Below are 8,838 nucleotides of genomic sequence, written 5' to 3'. Positions count from 1 at the left end.
CCTAGATCTAGGAGGGGAAGAGGAGGAAGAGGCTTCAGCATTAGGGCTGGTCGGAGATGCGACCCCTTTCCCACTGCGCATGCACACTTCATGATGACTCCTCAGCTCCCCATGGATATAGCCAACAGTGATGTGTCTGTGTTCCTTGACCTGGTTAGGCTGGATGACTTCAGGGGACACAAGACACAACTCACTCCCGGAGTCCACTAGGGCTAGAAGGTTCCCCCATTCAGGAGTACCGACTCTAATAGACAGGTGAGATCAATTAGAAGACAGCCTCTGAGTTGTTCTTTTAGGGAGGCATGGACGATGTTACGGTCCATTCTCATGTCTTCGGAGAGGCATTGGTCTGCCTCATGTCCCTCCATGGCACATCTTAAAAGGACTGGGAGGACTCTGTGCTTCCCCAGAGCCCCATCTCAAAAAAAGGATGGCCATCCGGGGTTTAGAGCTGACTCCATGGCAGCTTTTCACTTCCGGACGATACCTTGAGAGGAGGTAGAGAGCCAGTGCATAATCACTCAAAGTAGGGTTCTCCACTCCCAGGAGCTAGGACGAGTGGTTGCGTTCTGGACAATTATAGAATTTTCTCTGAAGATTTTTTAGAGGAAAAGGGTTTATTTGGTAGCTTTAGAGCCGGTGGCATGGTTCTTGGATGAACACAGAGGAATCACGTAAGAATGTAATATATGGTTTCGTTACACATAAATCATGGTGCTGATATACATTCTCACATGGTAGTTAGGGAGAGAGTACAGTTTAGAGGGCTGCCTTGGTGGTGTTAGGGGTACTCTAGTGGTGAACAGGGGGAAATCCTTTCCACTGTCACAACTCTTAACCCCTTAGTAAAAGTTTAAGACACCAGTGTCAGTCCAGGGTTTCAACACACTCAAGCTAAGCTTATAACGTGATAAACAACATATTTTGTCATCATTTTACACAGTATCACATGCAAGTGTCATTATCAAAGATAATTTTTCTGATGACATAGAATAAAGGAAATGTCCTATATTCAAAGTTTGCATGCTGCAAATTTACCAATTTTGCAGAAAATTGTAATTGTAAAATTTCCTCGCACACCAGGAAAGGTTGAGAAAGCTTTCCACCAAACATTTGGCAACGCTATTTTCATACTTGATGTAGAATAATGCAACGAGGAAAAGAGGTCAAAGTCAAAGCAAACAATGTGCCTGATAAAGCCATAATACTGCTCACCTGCATGTCTGTGCAGCCAAGTTATACAGTATTACTAATGAATGGTCTCAGAAGCAGAGGTATATTTATTGGGTAAACAAAATGGCAGCCTTGTAGTCAGTACAAGATGGCAGTGTTAATGCTGCTCCAAAATACCAAGCAGCAAAAATGAGAAGGACATGAATGTAACCAGTCATAATAGCTGCATCATCCTATGAAAGACATGGAAAGAAAAAAATATATTTCTATGTAACAGCCTGTCACAGAAATAGTTTTGAAATAAAAAAAAACCCAGACAGCATGTTTGGGACTGTGACAGTTGTGTACACCACGTAAACAATGACAGATTGTGAAGAAAAAAAAATTGCTCTGTGCAGTTTGGGGTCTTTCCTCATGAGTACTATTGTCATAAAATAACAGTCTTAATGATTGAGCATTCAAAAAAAACACAAAAAGAGTATGACCTGCTTGACTTGTAGACTTGGCATCAATCATACACAGGAATAAATGTGAATTCTCATATTGATTTACAGTAATAATCAAATATTTATTTAGAATAATAGCCAAATCACAAATACACAGATATCCTGTCCTTTGCAATTATAGTTCCCTGAGGTCATGAGACAAGAGTGTGCAACAGCCGTTTATCACAGTTTTTAAAAATGAATATTGACATTGATTTGTGCCCACTGAAGAAGAAATCTCACCCCCCCACACCACCCATCAGCGTTGCTGAAGTTGCCAGATAGAAGGGGTCCAAAGGAACAGGTATACGTTTATTCCATGCTGAAAAGAGAGGAGAAGGTGTAAGACCTGAAGGAGGCTCCTCAGTCGAAACATTGTGTCTCCTTTCTTTTCAGCATGAAATAAACCTGACGCAGCTACCGACTTGAACAGATAGAAGGGGTGTTGATATTTTTGCACATGGATCTCCTCAGCTCAGAGAAGGGACTTTTGAGTCACATTATCAGTTATTGTTTTGTGGGAGCAGATTTTAATTGTCATAAGATATGTTTTCACCAAACTTTCTGTTGGTTTTTGATAGGTTTGCAGGATCTGAAATAAAAGCCCACAATTGTCAGGGACATCAACAAACAAGGACAATGGGCTGCTCCTATTGTGGTGTCATAGTCCATTGACAATTGGAGTACAATGTTAATTTTTGTTTTCCTATGTGTAATTTTTATATATGTGTATTTTTAATACTTTCAGTGTTTAAAGATTGTTGAGCAAAAATTAGTAATTCCGCAGTATGACGGGTAAAAAAAAAGCAGAAAACAATTAGCACCACAGTTATGCCTTTGCATCATGAGGGGGTTATAATATTCTAAAGCTATTTATGAACACAAGTGTCATGGCAACTGCTGCCTTGTTTATGACGCTGACAACCAAAGGATATGAAAAGAGGAATTTTGATGGAGAAAATATAAGGCATCTGATTACACTGATTTGACAGTCCTAATGCGTGGAGGAACACCCATACAAGCAGAGGAGGTAAGGCTTGATTAAGCTACAGCCTTGCATTACATTTGGCTTTGAGGAGGCAGCACAGTTTGATATTGAAGGTTAATCATAAGTCAATGCAAAATAACAATATTCAACAAATAGTTTTTGCAAACGCAGAGCACTGTTCAAATAACTTGAAATTTTATTCTCTTGTCGTGTGAGATTTATTTTCCAGGAACTACAGTGTTTCATATCTAAAACTCAACAGCAGTGTCACTGCCGCTGTGGCCATGAGGCAGGGCAGCAGCTGACCTGACAGCTCTGACAAGATTGTTTAGTAGTGTATCAATATAATACCGAATTTGGTAAAATGTAATTTACACTCATAAGCAATTAATCTAGAACTTAACTAAACACTGAGGCATTTTATTTTCTTCCACATTGTGTAAAAACGTTTCTACAGAAATAATTCATACAACAATGACTTAAAGAAGAGAATAATTTCAAGAATCAAAAAAACTTAAAAGCCAAGAATTTGGAAACTGAACATATCAAAGCTACCTGAAGTGATATTTTTTAAGTCATACAGTATACATTACATCTCTTATCTTTTAGCACTTGTAGACACTTAAGAATCTGCCAAATAAAGGGACTGTATTCAATATACAGTATGTGCAGATAGGGTTACATGTATATTTTATGCACTATACTGTATGTCAGCAATCAAAAGCAAAAAATTTTTTTGCCCAAGCAAAGATTACTATACTATAAGAATCCTAGTTTCCTCATTAAAAAGGGGGACCTGTAAGCTGTATTTAAAATAATTCCTGAAATGTATTTAGAATGTTTTTACAGATTCTTTTGATTTGACTCTTTTCAGTATTTTGCCAAAAGCAAATCGTTTATACGCAACAAAAGTGAAGATTATATTGCAGAAATAATTGGTTCCAAATATATAATTTATAGTGACAACATTTCCAGTGTTATTTGACAAACAAAACTAAAAGGTTAATCTAAATCTATATCATAATTAACAAGGTTAGGATATTTTATTTTAGGCATTACCTCACTGACTCAATCTCTCCATATACTCTTATCCATAATACTTTCCAAATACAAGATATATTTTCAATTTTAGAAATAAAGTTTCAGGATCATTTTCTTGTCATATTCCTTTAGTTCCAAATATGCTGCAGTATTCTACAAACGCCTCCAAAAGATGTATAATGCAGATTAAAGTGAGACAGTGATTTAGATTATTTGTAGCCAGACAATACTGGGATATATAGAAGAACAGATCAGAACTTTATACTGACATGAGCATATTTGCAATTCTTTCTCGAAATTATGTCCCTCTGTTTTCTAATGTCTAAGATCTGCTGAAAAGAGTATGAACAGTTTACACTTCCTGTATTTTCACGCTCAATGACCTGCTGCTAAAAAGGGAACTGTGGTTAACATTCTGCGAAAAAGACTAAGCCTGCATACAGTACATGAATGTATATGTTGTCTCTTCTGTTTTTGCTATCAGGTCCATAACAGAAACAATGGAAGATGTATCATTGAACAGCCAGTGGCTCCTGAAAATGGAAGGCTTCAATGTTACTAACCAATCCATGTACCCTCTTTTCCTTCTTCTATTATTCAATTATCTTCTCATCCTTATTTTCAATACTGGGGTCTTACTGCTCATCACCACTGAGAGAAGTTTGCACCAGCCTATGTATCTCTTGGTATGTAACTTGCCTGTGAATGATCTGATCGGAACCACTGCCCTGATGCCCAGGCTCATGTTGGACATTCTGTCATCTAAAAGATACATTTCTTACATTGAATGTGTTGTTCAAGCTTTTTGTAGTCATACTTTTGGCTTTGCTTCACACATGATACTAATAGTTATGGCTCTCGACAGGTATGTGGCTATATGCCATCCCTTGAGGTACAATTCTATTATGACCACTAGTACAGTGGCAAAGTTATCTGCATGTGCTTGGGGAGTGTCTCTGAGTCTAATAATAGTGCTGTTTACCCTGACCCTGAGGCTGTCCAGGTGCAGATCAGTTATTTACAATCCTTATTGTGACAATGCATCATTATTCAAGTTGTCTTGTGAAGATATTACAGTCAATAACATCTATGGATTATTCAGCACAGTTTTATTGCATGTATCCTCAATGGGAAGCATCTCTATCACCTATTGCAACATGCTTTTCATTTGTTTCAGTACAAAAAACAAGCAACTCAACAACATAGCACTTCAAACATGTGCCACTCCCTTAGTTCTGTACCTGGTCATGCTGTGCTCTGGATTACTACCCATTATATAACATCGTTTTCCTCTTTACCCGGATTTCAGAAAACTGTCATATATTTTATTTGTTGTTGTTCCAGCAAATGTGAATCCCATTGTTTATGGCCTGAATTCTAATGAATTAAGAAACAAACTGGTGCAAATATTCCTTTGAAAGGTAGTAAATATGATGACTTTGTAAAATCATCAAGACGACCCCACTGTCTGCTGATTATTAATGAAGCTGAATTCATTCATTTAATTTGATTGATTAGAAGAAGTTTCCTGTTGTCAGATCTTAAATTGCTAGACATTTCATTATCGAAATGTCTTACACATTTTAAAATACGTGAGGATTACCACTGGGTAGCCGTGAAGTGCAGACTACCTCCCAAAACAGTGTTCCCTGTCGCCATACAGGAGCACTGGTTAAAAATGTCCATTGCAGTGGAAAGAGTTCCACACAGAGGTCGGCAGCTCTTTATCCTCAGCAGCCACTTTTCAACCAGTAACTTGCAGGTGGTTTTCAACCAGAAACTGATAAAGACCTAAAACATGAGTGATATAACTTCACTTTGTATCCCTATCATTATTTGAATTTGAAGTTGAAATTAATGTGACTGAAGCAACTTATTTTACAACTAAATCTAGAAGAAAAATGCAAATTCCACCCTGTCACACTTAATACTCAGAAAAGTGGACAGAGTGGAATATATGAAATATTTAGGAACAATTGTTGATAAGGGATTTACTTTTAATAGAAACTATGAGTATAACACTAAGAATATTCACTTGTTTTTCTTAAGTGATTAGAATTATTTGGCATTAACCAGCTGTGAAAGACCCCCCCTTTCTCATAGTGTGGCAAGGGCTTTCCACACGAACAGTAACTGTATCTTCCCCGGATAGCAGTGCCAGAACCTCTTTCGGTCGAGTCCAGTTGGCCAGGTCCACTCATCAACTGTCTTCTTATTTACCGGCGTCCTGACCCGGAAAACGACTGAAGCTCATACCAATATATTCCCGTTGTACGCCTTCTCTGATTTGTTGTGCCTAACGAAAACCTTTACCTCCAAATCATCTTTCAAATACTCACTGTCTTATTAAACAGTGAGGGTCTGTGAAAAGACAACCTCTGACTGCATCAGGAAATGCTTTTATAGGGAGGTAGAGTCTGTGGCTCTCCTAAATTAGATGACCCCATCCCTTGGGGATTCACCCATGTTTCCAACTCCTGCTTTGCTACACCAGCACATCCTTGAGGTGGCATATAACTGCCTGGTAGAAAGTGTTGTATGGTACGAGCACCTGAGTATGTAGTGTAGAAACAAGCTTTCTTAGAATAGTGACCATTGCAGGGAAGGTGGTTGGCAAGCCACAAAAACAGCTGGGCCACATTTTTCATAGTGTGCTGCAGCTATCAAAAATGTACACTGCAAGTGTGATTGTCCAATTGACCTCTAGCCTGGAACCACACCTCCCAGGGGATGCCTGTTCACCCTCTCAGCACAAGAGAACAGAGTGATGAGGGATTACATTGAGAATAACTTCCAGATAGGTTTCATCTACCCATCCTTGTGTCCAGCTGGGCCCAGATACTTCTTCATATGCAAGATAGACGGGTCTCTGTAATCAACTACAAGGGGCTTCTACAAAGATCACAAAGAAGAACCAGTACCTGCAGTCCCTGATCCCATTGCTACTAGAGAGTCAGGCAGCCATTTTCTCAAAGACAGATTTAAGGAGAGCCTACAATCAAATCCAAATCAGTGAGGATGACAAATGAAAGGCAGTGTTGAACACCTATGTGAGGCATTATGAATACCTGGTGATGCCCTTTGGTCTCTGCAATGACCCGGCTTTCTTCCAGAATTTTAATTAAAGACATCTTCCAGGACTTCTTGAACAAATTCATGGTAGCGTACCTGGAAAACATTCTGATCTATTCTCACAGCTTCCAGGAGAACATCAGACACACCTGCCAGGTCTTTCTGTGTCTCAGGGAGCACCATTTCTATGTGAAAGTGGTAAAACAGTACAAGTGTGACCCAGCAGCCAAAGGTGACCTTCTTGGGACACAACCCCTCCTCCTCGGGCCTGTGAATTGACCCCAACAAGGTTAGAGACCTCCATGCACCTCAGATGGTCCACTTACTCCTCACCTGGTACCCCAAAGGACCCCGTCCGGCACCTGAAGAGCACCAGTTAATAGGAGGACATTATCAAGTCTGGGCGGATGAGAGCTCACTGTCCTCATTTACCCCGAGAACCCTTGACATTCTTACAAGTAAACAGATTCATCCTAGCGACATAAGGACATGTTTGGGTCTTTTAGCAGTGCCCCCTCCTTCCATTCAATCTTCCAATTAATCATCCAAATTATAATCCCTATTTAAATCCAGATATGTCACTAGAAAGGTGTTCTGACATTGTGATACTCACGGTAATGCAACATTCAGCACTGACCTGGGAGATGCATCGGTCCAAAACCTGAAACCGGGGTCTAGAACTGTAAATCTGAATCCTGACAACATGATCCCCGAAGATTCCTAGATCTCCAAACTCCAGATCAGCACCACACCAGTGGTATCTTCCCCATGAATCGTCCACCCATCTGCAGTATCGCCTTCATCGGTGCCTGACTCCCATCCACCAGCTTAACACCATCTTCATTCATCTACAGCTGTCTTTGATGAGCCTCTAGCTCCCCTTACTTCGGCTGTCTCCAACAGCTGTTAAAGTTCACTGGTTTTAAAGTTCACAGCATTTAGATTCCCACCTGTCAGTAATCCACAGCATACCATGGCATTATACACACGGCATGGGATAGTAGCTAGGAATAGTGATGAGTCACAGAAGCAATGGTGTAGCCAATATATCTGAAGGCAGTGTTAATGTTGCCCCAAAACACCAAGCAGCGATACTGAGAAGGACATGAATGGAACCAGTCATAAAAGCTGGGTACCTCAAAGGGTTGCAGATGGCGACATATCGGTCAAATGCCATTAGACAGTAAACCGCATCCTGTCAAAGACATGGGAAAAAATACCTTTGGATGTAAAAACTTATCACAGAAATGGTTTTAGAATCTGTTAAAAACAGACAGAATGTCTGCGTACACCACGTCTACAAATTACAAGTCATGAAGAAAAAAATACTTTAGTGTGTGTTAGTGTGTAAGCGTTTATATTTGCATTAAGGATATAAAAAAGTGTGTTCGGAGGCTGCAATCTTTCAGAACTCCTTTAGATAAATGTGTAAGACGCTAGGTCAAAAGTGTGTGTTTGTTGTTAAATGTATTGTAATAGTAATATTAGAAGTTATTATGTTGTGTTGTGTTTAGTATAGTAGTATTATAGTTGTAATTTCCTAAAGGTTATTAACTGCAGAATACAGTACAACATCTACTGTACAACACACGCTCCCTAACCCTTCACAGCTGCAACTGCCCAACACCTCCTCCATCCCCCCACAAACATGGCCGCCTACAGCTACAACCCCCGACGGCTGCTCACCCACCCATCCCCCACAGCTGCCACTCTCCAACACCTCCGCCATTAACACCTCCGGCACTGAAAGCACTATGAGCATCATCCCCCCGGGCCAGGCTGACCATCACAGCTGACCAGGTGAAGAAGGAGCTGAAGAGGCTGTACGAGGGTAAGGCCACAGGACCAGATAACATCTGTCCCAGAGCTCTGAGGGCCTGTGCTGATCAGCTGAGCGGAGTGCTCCAGCGACTGTTCAACCTGAGCCTGCGCTTGGAGAGAGTCCCAGTGCTCTGGAAGACATCATGCCTGGTCCCGGTACCAAAGAAAGGGCGCCCCTCTGTCCTCAACGACTACAGACCAGTTGCACTGACTTCTTACATCATGAAGACACTGGAGAGGCTGGTCTTATCCCACCTG

General features: G+C 40.5%; 1 pseudogene; it reads left to right on the top strand.

Annotated features, from left to right (window-relative positions):
- The first annotated feature begins 4,187 nt into the window (after positions 1-4,187).
- LOC102694278 (olfactory receptor 52L1-like) lies at positions 4,188-5,105 on the top strand (annotated as a pseudogene).
- Positions 5,106-8,838: the final 3,733 nt, after the last annotated feature.

Source organism: Lepisosteus oculatus, chromosome 5 (assembly GCF_040954835.1).
Source record: "Lepisosteus oculatus isolate fLepOcu1 chromosome 5, fLepOcu1.hap2, whole genome shotgun sequence".
In the NCBI taxonomy this organism is placed as follows: Eukaryota; Metazoa; Chordata; class Actinopteri; order Semionotiformes; family Lepisosteidae; genus Lepisosteus; species Lepisosteus oculatus.
Note: the sequence above shows the minus strand (reverse complement) of the source record. Positions and strands in the feature narration are given on the sequence as shown.